A 23,636-nucleotide genomic window follows, 5' to 3' on the forward strand; every position below is an offset into this window, starting at 1 on the left:
CTCGGTTTTGAAGAGTGTGAAATTTGCTTTTATTGAAGTTTTTCACTGTGGTTTTCTGGGCAGGGGGTGGGGTCGAAATGTGAATATTCAGTGAGATTAGTTTATGGTCTGATCTTACCAGTGAGGGATACACTTCTGGTCTGGAGCATAGAGTCCCCATGTTGGTGATGATCAGGTCCAGTATGTTTTCCCCTCTTGTGGGAGTAGTAACAAGTTGTTCCATAGCATTTGAGTTTATAAATTCTAGGAACCTTTGGGCTAGGGTGTCGGAGCTAGAGTAATGCTCCCAGTCTATGTTTGGGTAGTTGAAGTCGCCCAATATAATGGTGTTTGGAGAGACCTTCATATTTTCCAGTGTTCTCAGGAAGACCGAGTGGGGTTCCTGGGTTTGGGAGGGTGGTCTGTAGCAGGCTATAAACTGGAAGGCAGTTTTACCCACTGTTAGTTGCACATGGATAGTTTGTGATGCTTCGTGCTGTGCCACCAACCTGGAGGTGTGGGTATCTTTGATGAATATTGATACTCCCCCTCCTTTTGTGGTTCGGTCCAAGTTTTGGGGCCGAAAAGCATGGTATGAGGTATAACCTGGTAGTGCTGGGGTGCTCTCGGGAGCCTTGAACCAGGTTTCTGTTACTGCACAGATATTGATGTTCTCCATGCTAAGGAGAGTTGTGGTGGAACCTTCGGTTCAGAAGTCTGCTCCGGAAGTTTTGGTGTCAATGTCAACTCTGTCCACTTCGATATCATCTTCTGTCGAAGGGTCTGGGGGCCGGAATTCCCTTGTCAGTTCTGGGGAGGGGGAGAGTAGGAGCGGACCCTTGTTGGATCTGACTCTTCCACTCGGAGCTTCAGCGCAGGTCAGTTCAGCACCCACATCTGCCTCGAAGCCCTCGTCCTTGGTTCGAGAGAGATCTCCTGGCTCTTCGGACTGGGAGTCTCTCTCGGCTCTGGATCGGGGTGCCTTCAAGGTGATGAGGAGTGTGCTTTCCTCTAAGACTGCTCCACCCTCGGCTACAGCTACTCTTCCCCCCAAGGGCCCGGTGTCAACCTTTACATCACTCCTCCAATCCCTTCATAGAGAACCAATGCCCCAGGATGCCCCAATGGGCAAAGCCCTCCCTTCCAAAACTTCTCTGGAACATCTCCCCCGATGAGGTTCCTCGGAAGAGAATGTGTAAAGGAAACACATAGACTCCCCTGAGTCTGTCAAGTCTGATACCAACTTAGAGGAATCGGAAGAGTCCCCATGGTCACCCTCTGAGAATGTCTCATTTTCAGACATCTTAGAGATCCTGAAACAGAGAGGTGGCTGGAAAGCCCTTTCCCCTTCTGAGGATGAGTCAGTATACCTGGAGGCATTTGGTTCTCGACCCTAAACCTCTTGGGTGTCATCGCCTTTTGACCAGCTGCTCGGTGTCTTCAGTTGGAAGGCGTAGGGCTCTCCAGAGTCTGTGGAGCCAGTTCTGAGGAGGCCAAACAAATTTATCACAGCCCCGGAGGACAAACAGTTTCTAACAAAAGGAGTCCCGGTAGATGCTATGGTGGTGGCGGCGGCCACTACGAAGGAACTCGCTGAAACTTCTGCATCTGTCCACCCACTGAATAAGGAATCTCATATGATGGACAGATATGGGAAGCATATGTTTTATTCAGCAGCCTTTACCCTTAGGTCGCTGATCTACCTATCCCATTTTACTCGTTTGCAGAGGGATCTCCTTAAGGTGTTAGGAGATACTGTACAAGGTGATACAGCTCAGGGGTTATCTGACAAAATTAACTCTCAGCTTGCGACCTTAACCTCTATTACTAACTCATCCATGCACCTTATTTCCTATGTAGCTGATGGAGTGAGTAGGGCAGCAGGTACAGGAATAGCTCTGAGGAGACATTCCTGGATACATTTTTGTGATTTTGCTGAACCCTTCAGGTCTTCCTTTATCGACACCCCTTTGGATGGCTCGTCCCTGTTCGGGTCAAAAGTGAAAGAGACCCTAACCAGGAGTGAGCAGGATGGCAAGACACTTTCTGCTGTGGGAGCATGTTCTTCCACCCCCAACAAGGCCCTATCCCAAGGGCCAGAAGAGTGGAAAGATGTGGTTCCGGAAATCCAAAGGAGCCTCGCTGGACACTCGTGGTGATTTTTCCCCCAGGGGCAGAGGGGTAAATAACGGAAGACGTCGCCCACGTGGCAGAGGGGGTTCGCAGAACCAGGGTGACAGAGATACGTTCTCGGGTCGACCCTTCTGGCACTCCTGAAAGGAGGCCTGCCTGCCCACCTCTGAAGGCAGTCAGGGGGAGATTATCACTGTACCCGAAAGCCTGGCTAGACATAACTCAAAACCAATGGGTACAGTTCATCATATCCAGAGGATACAAAATTCCTTTCTCCCATTCACTACTCCCATCAAAGTCCATCCCAGACATTACACCCAATCAAAGGGATCAAGCAACCTTAGAGATCCAAAGGTTGCTAGAAAAAAGAGCCATCCAAGAAGTCCCTGCAGTCCAAGTTGGATCCAGAATTTACTCAAGGTTCTTTTTAGTTCTGAAAAAGACAGGGGACTGGAGACCAATTCTAGATCTCAGCAGACTAAACAAGTCGGTCAAGAAGACAAAGTCCCAGATGGTACCACTGCAGTCCATATTCCCTTTTTTAGGACAAGACAATTGGATGTGCTCGATAGATCTTCAGAATGCATACTACCATATAAAGATGGACAGGCGATCCAGAAGGTATCTGCGCTTCTGTCTGGGAGCCAGTCATTACCAGTTCAGAGCTCTACCCTTTGGTCTCACTACAGCCCCAAGGGTGTTTACCAAGTGCATGGCAGTAGTTACAGCTCACCTGAAGTGTCAAGGATTCCGGGAGTTTCCATACTTAGACGACTGGCCCCTGACCTCCACCACCGAGCATCTACTAACCAGAACAAGAGACTCCACCATTCATCTCAGCTCTCAGCTGGGTATTACGGTAAACTTAGGAAAATCTGCCTTGTTGCCATCTCAGCATATTACCTTTATAGGGGCAGACTTAGACACAAGAAATATGGTGGCAAAACTGCCTCACAAAAGAGTACAGACACTATGCCACCAAGTCTCCATACTAATCAAGAAAAAAAAAGTGCAAGCCAAATTTGTCCTCAAAGTCCTAGGTTCAATGGCAGCGACAATCACATTAGTTCCATTGGCACATCTACACATGAGAATATTACAGTGGCTTCTTTTTGCTCAGTGGTCTATGCAGGAGTTGCCTTTATCTCATAAAGTTCTCATCATGAACACCTGCAAGAAGGACATAGAATGGTGGCTTCACTCCGACCAGGTAACTATAGGCAGACCATTTCTACTTCCCCATCCCATAGCCATAGTGACCACGGACGCTTCCCAGATAGGGTGGGGGGGCATTATCTGGGACAGACGGTCCAAGGGACTTGGCAGGAGCACAAGTACCACTTGCACATAAATGCCCTAGAGATGAGGACGGTGCTTCTGGCGTTGCAAGTATTCCACAGCTTTCTACCGACAGGTACTATTGCTATTCAAACAGACAATATGTCAGTGGTATGCTACATTAACAAGCAAGGGAGAATCAAATCCTACATCTTATGTTGGGAGGCTCAAAGGGTATGGCAATGGACAATTTCTTCTCAACGTTTTCTGACAGCAGCGCATATCCTGGGGAAATCCAACATAATAGCAGACAGGTTGTGCAAGAACGATCCTTATGCCTCATGAGTGGTCTCTGAATCAAAAGATTGCAAACAAAACTTTTCACAAGTGGGGCCAGCCTTGCTGCGATCTATTTCCCACATCCATCAACACCAAATGCAGCAGCTACTTTGCCCTAGTCCCCTCCTCCGGGGGAGTCATCAAGGGATGCACTTTTGCACGATTGGCTCCCGGGACTTCTGTATGCCTTTCCCCCATTTCCGTTAATACCTAAGGTACTCCAGAAAGTCAAGTCGTTGAGTCGCAAGCTAATTCTCATTGCCCCTTACTGGCCTCGACAAATATGGTTTCCTTTCTTATGGCCCCATCTTCTGGAGGAGCCCTGGATCCTGGACCCGGTGCCGGACCTCCTGACTCATCAGTCAGGAACGCTCCACCCCTCCCTTCAAAATCTCAAGCTGACAACTTGGTTACTCCACTTCCAGTCTTAGCCAGGCTTCCAGATTTATCCCCGGCAGTAAAGCATATTCTGGTTTCATCACACAGGAATGCAACTAGGAAACTTTATGCAAATAAATGGAAGAGGTTCTCTTATCGGGCAGACAGAAACAACATAGATCCCTTTACAGTTCCTGTATCTGCGATTCTTGAATTCTTAATGGAAATTTTTGATCAAGGTGCAGCAATAGCCACGGTAAGTGTGCAACTAGTTGCTATTTCAAATTACCATGTCGGAGACATGGGGTCGAACATCATGTCCCATAGATTATGCAAAGTGTTTCTCAGGGGTACTTTTCTTCTAAGGCCTCCCTTAAGAGAACCTCCTCCTCCGTTAGACCTCAATTTGGTATTATTGTCCTTGACCTCACCCCCCCCCTTTGAACCACCTTCCTCGTGTTCTTATCTTGGAAGACAATCTGTATAACAACAATTACTACCGCTAGAAGAGTATCAGAATTGCAAGCTCTATCTATTCATCCTCCCTATTTAATCTTTCATAAAGACAGTGTGTCCCTCAGAATGAATCCTTCCTTTCTACCAAAAGTTTGTTCTGAGGCCAATTTGAACCAGTCTATTGAGTTACCTGTATTTTTCCCTAATTATGGCAACAAGGCAGAATACAAGCTTCATCAGTTGGATGTGCATAGACAACTACGTGTTTATGTACGTAGGACCAAAGAATTTTGAAAATCCAACCAACTCTTTGTGTCTTTTTCAGACAACTGGAAAGGTGTTGCAGTTTCAAAGGTCACCTTATCAAAATGGCTCACAGATATCATCACTTATGTCTATAACCTGCATAACAAACAGCTGCCAGGCAAAATTACAGGGCATTCAACTAGAGCCATGGCTACTTCTACTGCCTTCCAAGCTAAACTTCCTTTTGACTCAATTTGTGCACTTGCCACATGGATCAACCCTCATACCTTTATTACTCATTACAAAGTAGATGTGGCCTCCCAGAACAGGGCTTCCTTTGGATCCACAGTTCTGAAGAGTTTATTTCCTTGAGCCACCCAAGATGAAGCTGCTGGGGACACTCTCCCAACCAGCAAGAATGACAACATAACATAAAGAAGTTATCCTTCTTGCGACCCACCCTCCTTTCCCCCTTTCGAGAGGATCGAGAGGAACTGTAAATTGTCTATAGGTGCCTGATTCTCTTCATGCCTGTTTCAGAGTAGGGGCAGCACATCTTTTTCATTTTGTTTTTATGGGTAGAGCTGATATAGTCTAGTGTTAGTTCTCAAATGAGATCTGGGGAACAGCTGCTAGGCATCATGGGATATAGTATAGCCTCGAGCCAGTGAGAGCTTTCGAGCTTTAGTATGTGGCCGTGTTGGAACCGATGCTCGGTTCTGAACCCAACCAGCAGGAATGAAGGCGAGATCATGGACAACAAACATGGAAAGTTATGGTGAGCACATAACTTCTTTTTTCTTTTTCTGAAACAAAATACTGGAGTTTGTAGTGTTCTCTAGACTACCAGACAATTGGCTTGATTTCTGGATAGTCTGGAAAAAAATGGATAGGTAGCAATGCTACTCCGGTAGTTCCCCTGAGCTGACCGGCATAGAGTGTTTTGGAGCTGGAGGACTTGGAGCAGAAACATCCATGCCAGTTCCAGGGGCTTGGAGTCAATGCAGAAGCTTTTGGAGCCTTCTGTTCCCCTCAAAGCCTCGGTGCTGGATAGTTTGGGCCTGACTCCCTCCTCAGGTGGAGAGCTGATAGTGTAGCCTGAGCCAATGACCTCAGAGTATCCAGCTTCAGAGCCACTGACTTCTGTTTCTCCTAGGTGTTCTTCTTTCAAGGTTGTGTAGAGGGTTTTCTTTATGACTAGAGAACAGACATATCTACCCCATTCTGATCGGACATCCCTGCCTTATACTGTTGTGTGTTCTGAGCCTTGGTCATCTCTTCCACTGGGACAGCCAACCCAAGCAAGCCTCCAGCCAGTCCATCAGGGCATTATCTCTTCCAACACTTTCCCCGAACACCCCATGAGGATCTCCCTTGAAAGAGGATGTGCAAGAGAAAGCACTTGGATTCTCCAAGGAATTTCTCACAGAGGCACTGATTTTGACAAGGGGGAGGGGTCACCCTAATCACTACCTGATGATGTCTCCTTTGGAGACATCCTGGAGCTCTTAAAACAAAATGGTGGTTGGTCTTCTGATAAACCCTCCCTGGAGGAATCAGTGTTCCTGGAGGCTTTCAGGCCTGGCCCATCTACTTCTTGGGTGACCCCCCTGGCCAATGAGTTCATTAACTTAGTCTCTTGGCAGGAGTAAAGGAGCTAGACACTGTTCTTCCATAAAATTAATACATACTGTACCTTCCAGCTTCTCTGGTATAGCTGAAAATCTCAGGTTTTCCCTATACACACTGCCCTCTAATTCTATTATTTTTTGAAACATCTCTTTCTGAGCAGTCTCATATTCAGCCAGCCTTTTCTTCATTTCAACCTCTGCTTTTTGCATCTTTATCATCTCATCTGAATATCTGCTTAAAGCTTTTTCCATTTTTTCCATCCTTTTGTTGTTTGTGTTGATATACCCCATCAGTGTTTCATTTATTTTAACCAGGTCTGTATACAGTTGTCTTATATATTCCTGTAGGTTACTGGAAGTCATGTCTGGAGGTTGTAATGCTTTTTGCTGAACAGCTGCAGAACTTTCCCCAGTCAGTATTTCTTCCTCAATTTTTGTAGCTGATTTATTTCTAGGTCTTCAGTATTTCTTTATTTCTGGCATCCAGGCAGTGTACTTACTAGCCAGTTACTGAAATTTACCCATAAACACAAGTCTGCTGGCTTTCTCTGCTGAGTTTCTGGTATCACACTGGAAGAGCTAGAAATAAGTTGTTAGTCTATGAGCAGCCAAACACTGTTGAGCCAAAACCTAAAAGACCAGATAAAATTCTTGTCCACCCTCCTCTCCAGAGACTGCTCACTGGAGCAGGGTGTACCTGCTGATAACATGGTTGTGACTGCAGCTACAAGAAAGGAATTAGCAGGCAGAGTTCTTCTGTTCATCCCTGTAACAGAATGTAGGACATTGGACAGATTTGGGAAGTCTGTTTATGCTTTACTGATCTTTGCCCTTAGGTCACTGAATTGTTTGGCACATTTTACGAGTCTGCAAAGAGATTTGATCAAGGAGCTTGCCAGATCTCTTTCAGGGTCCATGTGTCTGAGGATGGAAGCAGTATCTCCTTGCAGCTGACCACCTTCCAGTCTATCTCAAATGCATCCATGAGGTTGATTTCCCATGCTGAGAAAATACCTCACGGGCAGTGGGTTAAGGCATAGTTATCAGGAGACATGCCTGGATGTGCTCATGTGATTTTGTGGAACCATTTGAGTCTTTATTCATCAATGCACCCTTTGACAGATCTTCTCTGTTTGGCCTCAAGGTTAAGGACACACTCTCCAGGTGTGAACAGGAGGAAAAAACCCTGTCTGTCACGGGTATACATTTTTCTGTCCCTCAATGGCCTTTCTCTAGGAACCATTGCAGTGGCAAAATGATGTGTTTAAAAAGTACCAGGGTTCTTTCCAGGATTCACGCAGAGATAGTTCCCCAGGGACAAAGGGGGGGAACTCAGCTGGAAGATGACATCCTTGTGGCAGATGTGGTCCATTGACCCAGGGCTCTAAAGATTCTTTCTTAGGCTCTATCAGTGCTCCTAAAAGGAGGCCTGACTGTCATTCTCTTGAGGCAGTTGGGTGTTGTTTATCCCTGCACCAGGGAGCCTGGCTATCTGTCACAAAAGATTATGGGTACAGAAGATTATATCCAGAGGTTATACAATGCCATTTTCCCTGGCCCTTTTCACTCCGATGAAGAAAATTCCCAATGCTTCACCTAGCCAGATGAAAGCAGAATCTCTAGAAATAAAAAAAAGCTGCTAGAAAAAACAGTCATCCAAGAGGTCCAACCAGACCAGAGAGTGTCCAGAACTTGCTCAAGATTCTTCATAGTGCCAAAAAAGACAGGGGACTTGAGACCAATTCTGGATGTCAGCAAGTTATATCAGTTTATTCAATATACAAAGTTCTGGATAGTCATGGTTCAGTTCACTTTGCTTCTGCTGCAAAAGGACAATTGGATGTGATTGATAGAGCTTTAGGATGCATACTATCACATCAAAATGAACAGGTACTCCAGGAGATACACTTCTGTCTGGGAGCCAGTCATTACCAGTTCAGAGCACTGTCCTTTGGTCTCACCACAGACCCTAGGGTGTTCACCAAATGCATGGCAGTGGTAGTGGTTACCTGAAACTGCTGGGATTCCTAGTGTTTCCATATCTAGACAACTGTCTCCTTGCTGCCTCAATCAGACATCAACTACTACAGGCAAGGGCCTACTTGCTCCAGTTATGTTCTTACCTGGGAATGACAGTCAGTTACAACAAGTCTCAACTCAGCCCAACACAGAGTCTGGAGTTAATAGGTACTTGTTTGGACACAGTCAATCAGATAGCCTATCTTCCCTCTACTTGAGCAAACATACTGCAGTCCCAAGTCAAGAAAATAATCCAGAATTCATCTCTTCCAGCCTGACTGAAACTACAAGCATTGGGATCCATGTCAGTAGTTATCACCCTTGCTCTGTTGGCCTGGTTCCACATGAGAATCCTTCAATGGACTTTATTGACTCAGCGGTCCATTTTCCAGCATCCATTATCCATGTCAGTCAAAATCACTCCAGTGTGCAAAAGATATCTTCTGTGGTGGATTCATTCAAACCAGCTCCACAAAGGTTGTCTCATTGTTCTTCCCCTTCCTAAAGCCGTGTTAACCCTGGATAGCTCCCTGCCTGGGTAGAGGTGGCACTACTTGGGAAGGACAGTCCAGGGTACATAGTCCCTGAAGAGGCTAAGATGCATATCATTGTCCTGGTGATGAGAGTTGTCCTGCTAGTGTTGCAGGCTTTTCAAGACATTCTGCCATACGGGACAATTGCAATACAGGTAGGCAATATGTCAGTAGTGTGGTACATCAGGAAACAAGGGAGGAACAAGATCTTACCCTCTTTGTTGAGAAGGTATGAGAGTATGGCAGTGGGCAGTCTCTTCCAGTCACTTTCTAATAGCAATGGACATCCTGGAAAAATCCAGCATGATTGCAGACAGACTAAGCATGTCCATGCTGATGACTCGTGAGTGGTTTCTCAATGTCATTGTGATGGAGAGAATTTTCCATCATTGGGACCAGCTGTTCTACAGTCTGTTCTCTCCCCTCCCCTCAACAACAAATGCAGCAGGTTCTTTGCCTGGATCCTCCATTCAGGGGAGCCAGAGATATGCTGTAGTTCATGATTGGCTTTTTGGTCTCCTGTATGCTTTTCTACCTTTACCACTAATTCCTACATTTCTTCATAAAGCAGTTCAGCTGAAAAGCACAGTTGTCCTCATTACACCCTTTTGGCCTCATCAGATTTGGTTTCCATTCCTCTGTCATTATCTTCAACACCCACTCTGGATTATGAATCTAACTCCAGACCTCCTGTCTTACTTGACAGGCATGACTCATTTGGACATAACAGGCCTCAAACTGGCCACATAGTTTCTGCAGTTCTGCTGATTGCTAGACAGCCCGTTCTCTCCTCCCTGGTCTGTCATATCATAGGAGGTTACTAGGCTAATGGCCCTGGGGCCCTTACAAGCCTAGCCAAGAGTTTATCCCCAAAACGAAAACTCAGTCATCACCTGTCGTCCCTGTCAGTGAGAGACACAGGTGGAAACCCTGGGACAAATTTGTGGTTTCCCATCCACTCATCAGGGTTGCACTTGAAGATGGTCAGCAAGGTGCTTTGTTTGACATGTATGGGAAGTTTATTCCAGAGATGGGGCAGCCTCTGGAAGACAAACCTGTCTCTCCAGCAGTTTTTGTTGATGTTGCATATTAGATTCAGGCCTTTTGAGTGGGTAGTGCATGAGGAGTTAGACTTATGGATATAGAGCATCTGTAGTAGGGCAGGGCCGAGATTGCCTTATAGGCGAGACACAGATCACCCCTGAGCAATCTGTATGATACCGAGTAGAGTGATAGTTATTTGAGCCTGTCTGCATAGGACAGGTGTTGGAGGCCATGGATTCTCTTTGTGAGGTATTTCAGTGGCCTTTCCAGTTGGTGCAGATGTTTGGAGAGGTAAATCCTAAATGGGGCATTATACTCAATTATTGGTCTAATGAGGGAAGAGTATAGAAAGGTAATAACCTCCTTTTTTTCTGGATGCAATCACTTTACTTTTGAGATGAACCAAGTAAAAGGCTTTTCTGACCACTGCCGCTACATGATGGTTGAATGTGAGGTTTTTATCAACCTGAGTGGCCAGGTCTCTCACCACAGGTTGTGTGCTTAGGGGGTTGCCGTTGATGTGGTAATCAGTAGGGGTCATGCTTTTGCCGAATGGTATGATAATACATTTTTTTTGCATTTTGCTTGAGGCCATGACCTTGGCACCAGTAATTAGTTGCTGTGAGACCCACTTGCAGTATGTTAAGATCAATTGGGGAGTCAGTGACAGCACCCAACTTACAGTTGTCCACAAACTTGGTCAGCCACAGCCTTTTGTCTTTCCTTGGACCTCTGAGAAATAGATGCCAAACAGTTGGGGTCCCAGAACAGATCCCTGGGGAACTCCACTAGTGACAGGTCTGGTATTGGAGGTGGAGATGCCTATTTTGACTTTGAAGGTCCTATCGGTGAGGCAGTTGGCCTTCCACCTGATGAGATAGGGATTTATGCTAAGTTGTGTTAGCTTTTCAATGATGCCTGAGTGGGGGATTGTGTCAAAGGCCTTGGCCAAGTCAAGGTAAGCTGTATGTACTGACTTTCCCTTATCCAGGGCCTTGATGACAGTCTCAAAGAAGTCAACCAGGTTCAACAGGCAAGATTTGCAATTGACGAATCCAAACTGGGTGGGGTCAAGTGCTCGGAGATTGCCTATGCCCTTGTTTATGTGATCCATAATAATACAGTCCATGGCTTTACAAATCAGACTTGTCAAGCTAATGGAGAGATAGTTTCCAGGGCCAATATTGTCACTACATTTGTGCAATAGGATGACAATGGCAGTTCTCTACTCTGCTGGAATGAAGCCTGTGCTTAGGCTGTGGTTGAATATGGTGCTCAATGGTAAATCCAGTTCTTGCTGGAGATGGTGCAGAATACATCCGGGCATACTATCAAGCCCTAAAACAAACAAGCATCCACGGGAACCTTGCTCCAGTAGCCAAGAATTGCGTCCACACCAGAACTGATAACCTTAACGCAATTTAATATAGTTTCACAAGCGTTTTCGCCACAACATATGTCGTAGCTTCATCAGAGACAATATACAAAAGGCAAAAGCAGTTTAAATAATCAGATACAGGAAGTGACATAAATTTACAACAGCGTTTTAAAACCTTAACGCGAGGTTTACACAGTCATGTCCTCACATTACTCCTTTTGATTAACATATACTCTATTCAAGTAGAGTCTTAATAAATCATTTAAGTTACTAAAAATATTAATAAACCATTTATCTTACTAAAAAGGTTTTTTTAAAGGTGTAATCATAGGATGTGAGGAAAACACACAATCAATATTGACTACTTAACATATATTTAAAAATATATTTAAAAACATGTTAATGTGCGCAAAATTATCAAGGTATATTAAAAGTGTTTAAAACTTTAAAATTTTATATATCTATCACTGGGTAAGATGCAGGCCGAGTCTAGAAATCATATTAATCCTCACCTAATATGTTACACAGGTAAAAGGACTGTCTCAAACATTGGTGTTTATGTAGATTACCTTGCAGTCTACTTAGTCCTACTTCTAAAACTAAATATATGTATATAGTGTATATATATTTTATATATTATATAGTTTATAATATATAGTAAAGTGTACTTATCAGCTAGTCAGTTCTGCACTTTATAAAAATAGTTGTTTATAATTAAAACTACCACCTTGATCAAGTGCCAACTACAATCTCTATCTCAAATAACTCCTTAACTTCAAAACTGAAGCAATATTGCAATTTTCATTGAGTCCTGGATGCCGAAAGGCATCCATCCTCAATTGCCATTCTAATTCGTGGTTCTCAAGAATCAGCAAAAAAGGTCCCCCCCGAATTTTTATTGGTACTTGGTCTATAGCCATAAAATAAAAACTATGGCCTGGGTTAAGGTCAATATGTTTAGCTAGCGCGTTTTCGTTCTTTTTATTTTTAATGGCATACATGTGTTCACAAACACGATCACGGACTCTACGGTCCGTCTTGCCGATGTAGAAGGCAGTGCAACAATCGCACAAAGCTACATAAATAATAGACCTACTTTCACAATTTAAAGGGAAATGAATGAAATATTTCCTTTCCCTAATGACAAAAGTTTCACCTGCTTTAATTTTATTACACCAATTACAAAATCCACAAGGGTACATGCCTTTCCGTTTGTTGAATGAATGGCATGTCAAATCTCTTTGCAGCAGTTCTTTAAGATTGCTTCCCCTTTTAAAAACAAAAATGGGGGACCAACCTAGTTTCTCCGCCAAGAATGAATTATTGGCTATAAAGTGCCAATTTTTATGTATTATAGACGTAATGGCTTTAGAGTTCATACTGAAAGTTGTAACAAAACTCAGTGAGAAATCACGTACTTCTCCTGAAATGGGTAGACCGGGATCTATGTCCAAGCCCACATCCAGAACAGGTGTCACCTCAAGACTAGGTGAACGGTGGGAAAAGGATTGTGATTGATTCAATAAGGGTTTATAGATTCCATTAACCCTTTCAAAATCCACTTCTTGAATCAGTTCATTCAAAAGTTGACTAGGGCAACCACGGTTTGTGAACATTTCTTTCAGGAAATCACACTCGGTCCGGAAATCCAACATTGTACTGCACATTCTCCCTGCTCTTACTAACTGGCCCTTTACTATGGACCGTTTTTGTTGGTACGGATGGTAACTAGAATAGTAGAGGAAGGAATTGCAGTACGTTGGTTTCCTATACACTGTGGAGGTGAAAACTTTATTATTTACATCCTTTACCAACTTCACATCCAAGTAGTCAATCTCGGATAAAGAGAAGTTGGACGTGAATTTTAAAAATCCTGTTGTTACATTCAAGGAGTTAACAAAAGCATCAGCCTCTAGACTGCTCCCTTTAAACATAAAGAACATATCGTCGAGGAATCTGGTGTAATATTTGACAAAACACATCAATTCAGGTTCTGTATATAGGAAGTTCTTCTCCCAGAAACCCATAAAAAAATTGGCAACACTCGCCCCACAGGGAGAGCCCATGGCAACTCCCTGTTTTTGAAGAAAGTAGTCCCTATCGAAAATTCTACATCGGCAAGACGGACCGTAGAGTCCGTGATCGTGTTTATGAACACATGTATGCCATTAAAAATAAAAAGAACGAAAACGCGCTAGCTAAACATATTGACCTTAACCCAGGCCATAGTTTTTATTTTATGGCTATAGACCAAGTACCAATAAAAATTCGGGGGGGGCCTTTTTCGCTGATTCTTGAGAACCGCGAATTAGAATGGCAATTGAGGCTGGATGCCTTTCGGCATCCAGGACTCAATGAAAATTGCAATATTTCTTCAGTTCTGAAGTTAAGGAGTTATTTGAGATAGAGATTGTAGTTGGCACTTGATCAAGGTGGTAGTTTTAATTATAAACAACTATTTTTTATAAAGTGCAGAACTGACTAGCTGATAAGTACACTTTACTATATACTATATACTATATAATATATAAAATATATATACATATATTTAGTTTTAGAAGAAGGACTAAGTAGACTGCAAGGTAATCTACATAAACACCAATGTTTGAGACAGTCCTTTTACCTGTGTTACATATTAGGTGAGGATTGATATGATTTCTAGACTCGGCCTGCGTCTTACCCAGTGATAGATATATAAAATTTTAAAGTTTTAAACACTTTTAATATACCTTGAGAATTTTGCGCACGTTAACATGTTTTTAAATATATTTTTAAATATATGTTAAGTAGTCAATATTGAGTGTGTGTTTTCCTCACATCCTATGATTACACCTTTAAAAAACCTTTTTAGTAAGATAAATGGTTTATTAATATTTTTAGTAACTTAAATGATTTATTAAGACTCTACTTGAATAGGGTATATGTCAATCAAAAAGAGTAATGTGAGGACATTACTGTGTAAACCTCGCGTTAAGGTTTTAAAACGCTGTTGTAAATTTGTCACTTCCTGTATCTGATTATTTAAACTGCTTTTGCCTTTTGTATATTGTCTCTGATGAAGCTACGACATATGTTGTGGTGAAAACGCTTGTGAAACTATATTAAATTGCGTTAAGGTTATCAGTTCTGGTGTGGACGCAATTCTTGGCTACTGGAGCAAGGTTCCTGTGGATGCTTGTTTGTTTTAGGTTTTTTCTGTTCACGATTCATACTATCAAGTCCCATGGAAGCTGTGTTCTTTGCCTTGGATAGGACCTGTAGCACTTGATCTATGGAGATGTGAGGTGCTGGACAAGTATTGAGGATGTTGAAAAGGCCTTTGTGAGGGGGTTGACAGGGGGGTGAAGTTTGCATTGAACCTGTCTGCTAACAGGTTGACTAAGTCAACAGAATCAGTGTAAGTGATACTGTGTACTAATTCAGAACAAAGCTGGGCTTTGTCACGGAGGTTCCTGATGTAGCTGAAGAAGACTTTATGGTTTCCCTTTGTTATGTAGGCTAGTTTTGATTCATAATTGGCCTTGGAGGTTTTCACTAGTGATCTAATTTGCTTGTTGTGGCTAAGGAGGGAGTTTTTCCAATTCTTCCTTTTGTTGTAAAGCTTGTTAATAGAGGATGTCTACCAAACAAGTTTGTGTTTCCTTGAGGAGCAGGTTTTAGTTCTGTTGGGTATGGCTGAGTCCATGTAGTTGTACAGGTGCTTGTATACTGCATTGGCGTACTTTTCAACATAGTCGTCTGCATCCTCTGAGGGAGACAGTAGTGTGAAGCTACAAATACCCTTCCTTAAGAGGTTGTAGTCAGCGTTTGAGAAGTTTTTTAGCTTGATTATGGCTGTGGGGAGGGGGGGATAGAAACTTCGAATGAAACAGTCTGATGATCTGATCTCACCAGGGAAGAACATACCATGGGAGTGGTGTAGCGGTTGCCCATATTGGTAAGAATCAAGTCCAGACTGTTGTCTCCCCGTGTCGGGTATGAGCCAAGCTGGTTTAGTGCATTAGAATTGATGAAGTCTGTGGTGGGGTAGTTGAAGTCACCAAGAATCAGGGTGTTAGGGGGTACCTTGATGGTGTCAAATAGATCCAGGGAAGAGGAGTGGGTGTGCAGGGTCATGGAGGAGGGTCTATAGCTAACTGTAACTTGGATGGGTGTCCTGCCAACTGTCAGTTGTACCTGGAGTAGTTCCAGTCCGTCATGCTGGCAAACCAGTATGGAGGTGTACCTGTCCTTAATGAAGATAGAGACTCCACCACCCTTAGTCTTCCTGACCTCATTTTGGGGTCGGAATATGTGGAATGAGATATAGCCTGGTAAGGCGGGGTGCTCTCCACAGCCCTGAACCAAGTTTCCCTGACCGCATATGGCATCAGCATCTTCCAGTGCAAGGATGGCCAGTGAGTCCATTTTCAGGTTAAGGCTCCTAGCGTTAAGCATCATGACCTTCAATTTGTTTTTTGACAGATCTTTTATGTTGGAAGGTTTGTCTTTGAGACATTACCTAAAAAAGGCACAATTGGGGAGGTAAGAGCCTTGGCCAGGATAGAAACCCAGCGGTGACAGGTGAAGGCCATCTCTGGCAAATCATTGAGGCCTGTCAACCATGTCATCCTAGGCAGACAGATACTGGATCCCCTTGGAATGACACCAGAAACTAAGCCAATTGTTGAAGTCAATTGTTTTTTGTTGGTATTGTGGTATCATTCTTGGTGAAGGTAGGATGCTGCTTAGGGCTAGGGTCATACTTGCCTGAAACACATACTGTGAGAGTTCAATCATGTCTCTCTTCATATAGTCCAGGGAGGTACGTCTCAAGTCATTCACACCAACATGTACAATGACAGAGTCGTACTTGTATTTATGGAAAGACTTAAGTGTGTGTGTGATGTGGCGGATTCTGGCACCAGACAGACAACTGAACATGACCTTCTCCTTGTCGAGCCTGGTGAGGGGGACATCAGTGTGTCTCACAATTGAGTCACCAATGATTAGTGTGTTTGGTTTATTGTTATTTCTTGTGGGTTGTGATGGTTTATTGTTTTGCTTCATGGGCTGTGTTTGTGAGACACTGGTGTGTTGTCTCCTGTGTGTGATGTGTTTGGTGTTGTGTGTGGAATGTTTGTTTGTGTGTTTTGGAGGTCTCTGCTGTTTAGGTAAGTTTTTTATTGAGGACCTTTGCTTAGGTAGGGGTGTGTGTGTGTGTGTGTGTGTGTGTGTGTGTGTGTGTGTGTGTGTGTGTGTGTGTGTGTGTGTGTGTGTGTGTGTGTGTTGTGTGTGTGTGTTTGTGTGTGTGTGTGTGTGTGTGTGTGTGTGTGTGTGTGTGTGTGTGTGTGTGTGTGTGTGTGTGTGTGTGTGTGTGTGTGTTGTGCTTGGCTATGTGATGTGAGGGGTGTGGTGTTTGTGCTAGCAATCTCCTCTTTGTCAGGAGTGCTGACTGTGGCACAAGAGAGCATAGACTCTAGGCGACTAATGTACATCCATTTCTCACAGGTGGAAGAATTATGTGCTAGGAGAAGAGGGTTGTCAGTAAATATGAGGCAGTTGCTACACTGTCTCAGTATGCCCATGTTGACCAGTTTGGCTGGAGAAACTGATGGGAATTGTCCAGACATAGTTTTCCGAATGATTGGGTGGACTTATGGATTGAGGATTTTGACCACAAGAACCTTCTTATATGTAAAGTAACTGGCCTGAAGCACAAGTGCTAAAACCAAAGCTAAAATGCTTAGAATAACATATAGATTTAATCAGGCTACTAACAAGCAGTAATAAATGCAGGGGAATAAAAGCACTTTAACACTTAAGAGCACACAGCAAAAATAAGGTAATAAAATATGAAGGACACAATTACAGTAAAAACAGCTGAATAAAGTGTAACTTTTTTTTGCTAAGAGGGAGGAAACAGAAGATAGTTCAAGATTAGGGAACTGAGGGTGTTGGCCATCCCTAATGCTCTCTCTCTCTCTAATTAGTACACTGAGCTGATGAGATACGACAGAGAGGAGTATCCAAAGTCAAAGAAGCAAGGGGTAGTCCTACCCAAATGATCTCACTGCACTACATTGAGTGATCAAATGAGATTGGACTGGGAGCAGTGACCACAATCAGATTTACAGCAGGGGTGGGTAATTCCAAAGCCACCAAGTTTGACAACAACAACACTCGGGAGGCAAGGCAGGTAAAAAAGAAAAACAAAGAGTGCAGACAACAAAGGACAAAAACAAAAAAAGCAAATGTATAACTACAGCACAGTGCAAATCGAGTTGTAAAAAAATTGTACGTATCAGTTTGGAATATCAGTTGTAAATAGAATCCAATACAGCCAGGAGAATTTAGCTATGCTATATCAGCTCTGCACAGATTCCCATACGCCTTCTACTAGAAAGACTTACAAGAGTAAATGATAAAGATTTGTCTTTTGGGCCCTTAGCGAACATCTGGATCTCTTTTCAGTAACTGTACCAATGATCCTTGAATTTTTAGCTTCAGTCTTTAATGAAGGAGATAGCTTTTCACCTATTAGAGTTCAATTGGCTGCCATTTCTAATTTCTACATGGGCGAAAATAACTCTATATTAGCCTGTTCTAAATTATGTAATGCCTTTCTTAAGGGAGCTTTTTTGCTTAGACCTGCATTAAAAGATCCTACTCCCCATTGGGATTTAAATATAATGCTTCAGGCCTTAACTCAATCTCCGTTTGAATCTTCAGCCAGAGCTGACCTAAAATTTTTGTCTTGGAAAACCATTTTTCTGATGGCTATTACATCAGCTAGAAGAGTATCTGAACTCCAGGCTCTGTCCTGAAAGCCTCCTTATCTAATTTTTTTTTACAAAGAAAGGGTGTCATTGCAAACCAATCCACCCTTTGTAGCCAAGGTAGCTTCTGAGTTTTATATTAAACATATCATTAATCTCCCAGTTGTCTTTTAAAATTTTTTGAACAAAGGAGAGTACATTGTACATCTTTTGGATGTGCATAGACAGCTTTGTTTCTACCTTCATAGAACCACATACCTTAGGAAATCTGACCACTTGTTTCCTTTTTTCCTACTAGGTTAGGCAATCCAGTATCTAAATTTACACTGGCCAGATGGTTGACTGATTGTATAACCTTTGTCTATGGTAACTTTACAAAACCTCCTAGGGCTCTATCCACAAGATCTATGCTGGTTTCTTCTGCCTTTTGGTCCAGAGCATCTTTAGATGATATTTGTGCAGCTGCAACTTGGGTTAATCCGCAAACTTTTATTGCTCATTACAAATTGGATTTGATTTCTAGGAATAGAGCAGCATTTGGCTAAGCAGTGCTCTAAAATATCTTTCCTTAGGAGCCTCCCAGGGTTAAAGTAGCTGGGAAATGTGTCTCATCAGTTGAGGAACGAATGAAAGTGACATCAAATTAAAAAGATGAGTATTCAACATGACGTTCCATCTGTGTTGTCTATTTTCAGTCTTCGCCAACTCCTCACGCACCTGCTCCCTCTTTTTTTTTAGATTCTGGAAAGATCTAAGAGTTGTATAGGAACCTTTGTTCCTTGTTTGAGCTCCAGCTTCCCTTCTCTCTTTTGCCACTGGTATTTCTGTTATTGGTTCTTCTTTTATATCTAGGAGCAGCAAATGAGATCTGAGATACGTTAGGTTGGCAGGGCATTGTAGGTAAGGGGGAGGAACCCAAGAATTCTAGGATCCAGTGATTTGGTAGAAGTAGTTGAGTCTGATCCAAGTGTCGGATCTGAACCCATCAGTTGAGGAAGAATGAAAATGGACAATACAGATGGAACATTATGGTGAGGACATAACACTTTATTTCAAACAAACCGCTATTCTCTGATTTATACCATCCCAGGCTCAATATAGATAAAGACACTTTGCTAGCCTAGGAATCGAACAGCCACCTGATGACATCAGTGGTGACTCATTCCTTTATTTCATTACACAACAGCTGTGGACTTGCCTTTACAATGAGGTGAGCTATGTTAAATATGCAGAATCTGCTAAAGTAATTTTAAAACCTCCATTTACTGCCATGGATAAATTATTCAGTATCTGCTCTAAACAGAAGAAGAACTAAGAATTATAGTTGGTTTAGTGTGAATAACTATTGAATTTATAGCTCTGTGGTCTTGTATATTTTTTGTTTCTTAACATGTAATCTTAGCATCATTTTATCAAGGAACCATAGTGCAAACTAAAAGTCTGTGTAACACTCATACTACCAGTTATAAAACAAAAAAAATGCATCCGTTTGTTTTAAGACCTGAGAGCTATAAATTTAGTAGCTATTCCTTCTTACTCAACTACAAGTCTTAGTTAAATTTCCTATAATTTTTATTTTACTGACATTTCTATTTTTGCCTTTTCTCTATTCCAGTTGTCAGTATCTGTTTGCTTCTACTTATAAAATGACAAAAATAAACTGCAGTTGTAAAAACCATAGATCCAATACCCAAGACAGCTCATTTCTGCAAAATACATATTACACTATAAAATGGATACACATTTTTCCCTTCTCTGTATTTCTCAACCTTCACATTTCCTGGCATAAATTGTCATGCTCTTGCCTTCTTCGTAGGCAAACAAATGCTGGGAAGCTTTTTGCACTCCAGCAGACTTTTATGTGGAACTTCACTTGAGCTCCTGGCATTTGGAGCTCATGGAAGACACCCAAAGTTCCATGAAGCTGTCTGGTGCAGGGGTTAAGTACTTTATATCTTAGGCTACTGCAATGGTGATATATTAGAACATCTGCTGTTATGGTAAGTTTACTTTCACAACTGTACTTTCCCACATGGTTTCTAATTATTTAACTATTACTATTCCCTTTCTTTCCCATAGATCCAGATATGTTGAGCTACCCCTGATGCTCATTCCTTTCTTAAATAATATTGAATTTTGTTATGGGCCTGGCATGTTTTGCTTTCCCTAGGTTTTGGAACTCAAACTGTATTGCTGTTAATTATGTGTATATCTTGGAGTATTTTCATTTTAGGGTAACCTGAGACTCTGCTATTTTTGTCCTCTAATATATGATTTTATTTTTACATTTATGCATCCTTCCAAATTATTATATTCTTCTTTGGTATGATCCTTTTAATCACACTGCATAGTAATAGTATTAATAGAAACCAGTCTCCCTATATGAAACTTATATCCTTTAATAACCTATTTCTCATATCCTAAGCACATGCCCCTGGTGTTATTATGTCCAAGACTTTATAATTTAAGCAGATACTGGACCACTCATTATTGCAATCTTGTTGAACCTAATATTTTGGCTAGTATTAAATGCAAAAACAAATATTGGTGGATGTGGCTTTCCCTATCTCTATGTTCAACCAGCATGTCAGCTTGCCTAGTAATACATCTTTCTTTTTCCTTTAAAGTTAGATTTTAAATCATATACTGAATTTCTTGCATTTTTCTCTGTTCATATGGAACTGGTTGACACTGCTTTTGATAATGAATTTTGTATTTTGTCTTTTTTATTTTCTTAGATTTTCTTATACTGTGGCTTCAATTATTTGCCCAAATACCAACCCTAGATAAGTTGTAAAAATCTTGTCTTTAATGAGCCCCACAGGATTCTTGCCCCTTACCTGATCTCAGCCTCCCCACTACTAATTTGTTTTCATTGTGCTCTTATTTTGAGTGTTTGCTAAAACTTTGAAGTATCAGCATTAATGGATTAATAACTTTGTTCATTTGTTAAGAAATAGTAATCTGTGAACATTAAGAACACACTTTTCAAATTACCTTGTATTTCAAAGGCCTTCACTTTTAGTTTGACTCATTTAGCTAATGTTTCCATTGCAAGAAAGATGAGTCTCAGGAAAATAGGGCAGCCCTGATCAGTACCTTTGTGTGTATACACACACACACACATATATATATATAGATCTATTTCACATGACTGGAAACTCAAAATACTGAAATTCATTTTACTGAGATCATAATAACCTAATTTTCAAAATACTGAAAACTCTTTTGACTGAGTATTATTATACTGAAAGCTTACAATACTGAATTTCAAAATATTGAATTTTAAGCCTCTATTTTTTTGATTGAAAATACTGTTTTCTTGAATACTTTTTGATTGCTGTAATTAAATAATCTGCCTCATCTACTTTATCCTGCTCTTCCATTCCTGTCACTTTTTATACTTGGGCATCTGGCACATAGCACTGAAGATTTAGACTATGACCTCTTGACATGCTGCTTCCTTTGGTCCCGGACTAGTTCCCTCAGTTTCCTCTGGCCTATTGTGCGACTCTCAGCAAATCACTTAATCAGGGAGTGTTCTTGGGCTGATCCTGAAAAACATCCCTGTGGATCAGTGATCGACTCTGGTTAACAAATGTAAAACAAAATCATGTTTTAGTGCTTGTTCTTCCATTTAATTGTATGTCTTTGCTGAATTGCAAAATAATCTCTTTCTGATGCTTAAAAAGTCATTCCTATAACACTGTTAGTCTTTTTCCTGTTCCCTCTTCCTCTGTAATAATATCATCCCTTATTGCTGCTTTAATAATATCCCACTATTACATTATTTACCTCTTCTTTTACTTTTTGTAGCTCAATTTATTCTTTATTTTTCCATTTGGAGAGTGTCCCTTTCCACTGTTGGTGAATATCTCATGATGTTCATGATTAGATCACTGTTGCAGTACCTGGCTAGACCAAAACCATAAGGGCACATTCCACACATATTAACCACTAAACAGATTGTGGAGAGTAGTATAAAATCAATGATCATGGATCCAAAGCTTTATTTTTTGTTTGCAGTTGAAGTACATTCTTTCTTCCAGGTTTCAAGTGATTGATGGTCAGCTGGTGAATCTTCAAGGCTGGGCAGATAATTACCCCATTGGGGAACTCCTTCCATTTGACTCTTTTCCTGTGAAGAAAACTATAAGTTTAACTGTCAATTTTTACTGCTAGGGGGTATGGGTTACTGTTTTAGTGGTTGGCACTAAAGAAGTTTACCTTAAAATTAAAATTTTCTGTCAGAAAGTAAGCCAGACTTCTTTAGGCTTCACTTTCCACTTCTCAGATGCCTTTTTCAGTAGAGAGTGGACTAGGCTTCCAGCTCTTTGACTGTTAATTCTCCAATTTGCAAAAAAAAAAAAATAAAAGTTGGACTGGAGGCTTTGATCTGGAAGCTGGCTTCCTCCTTGCATCAGCCACCAATGAATGACTCTGCTGTGGCCATTTCAGGTACCTCAAACCACTCATTGATCTCTTTTGGCTCCTTTGGAAGCCATTAAGGACTAAGAGACAGATACATCATCTGTGGCTGTTCAGCTGTCCTCTTTGAGCAAGGGAGAACCACTCTTCTCCATATTATAGGAGGGAGCAGACAATGTTCTTAAACGAGACCACTCTGAAGACCTTGATTCCCATAAAAGGACCATTTATCAGGGTGCTTTTTTTCTGTGGGGTCTTCCAGGAAAGAAAAAAATAACCATGTCCTTCCTTGGATCAGTGTTACAGTATTACTAACAAGTGGGATATCCTGCCAGGGATAGACATACAGCAGGCCAAGATATCAAAGCTTAGGTGTTTTCCTCTAGTACCATACATCTGATACATGTCCAAAGTGTGCCTAGGTTATGTAGTACATAAAGGACATACAACTGCGAAGTACCTCAGAGCTTTCTTATACACCAGCCCGAACAATGAACCTGTGTTTCTCTGTTGGTCTGTCAGTTGTATGAGCATTGCTGGATACATTTGTCTAGGGCAGGTAAGTATTCACATTGGTGAATCGGCCTCTTTTTCTTAATTTTTGATTAAAAATAATCTTTTTCTGTCAACTAAGAAGGTAAAATGTGAGTGTGGGAGGCAAATACCATACAGAGACAACCATACCATATGCTTATTTTACCTAGGAGACATGACTAAAGAAATAGTACTATTTGCCAGTCTTTGCTCTAAGACTCTTAAGAGACATTTTGTTCTCTCTTAAGATTTACCTTGATAATCAAAGACTACAGGAGCTTGTGCATGTTAAGACTAAATCTGATACTTCCCATATGGATGTCCTGTATCAGACAAAAAAGAAGCGTAAGAAGACTAAATTGGACCTGGACATCTCTGATGTGTCTCTTGATAAATCCTTGGACCATACAGATTCAGCTAGGTCTTCTGTTGTGACACTGTCAGAGGCTGACACAGAGCTGTGCCAAACAGCTGCCTCTACATGAGGGAGAATCAAGGCTAA

The 23,636-nt window shown here is 41.8% G+C and overlaps 1 protein-coding gene across 1 annotated transcript in view; it reads left to right on the forward strand.

Moving 5' to 3' along the window:
* The window catches only part of LOC122816787 (dynein axonemal heavy chain 8-like), a 9,517,065-nt gene that overhangs the window by 5,414,167 nt on the left and 4,079,262 nt on the right, over window positions 1-23,636 (forward strand). The gene's annotated exons all lie outside the window — the stretch shown is intronic.

Source organism: Protopterus annectens, chromosome 1.part1 (genome assembly GCF_019279795.1).
Source record: "Protopterus annectens isolate FY-2018-M chromosome 1.part1, PAN1.0, whole genome shotgun sequence".
NCBI classification, from domain to species: domain Eukaryota; kingdom Metazoa; phylum Chordata; order Ceratodontiformes; family Protopteridae; genus Protopterus; species Protopterus annectens.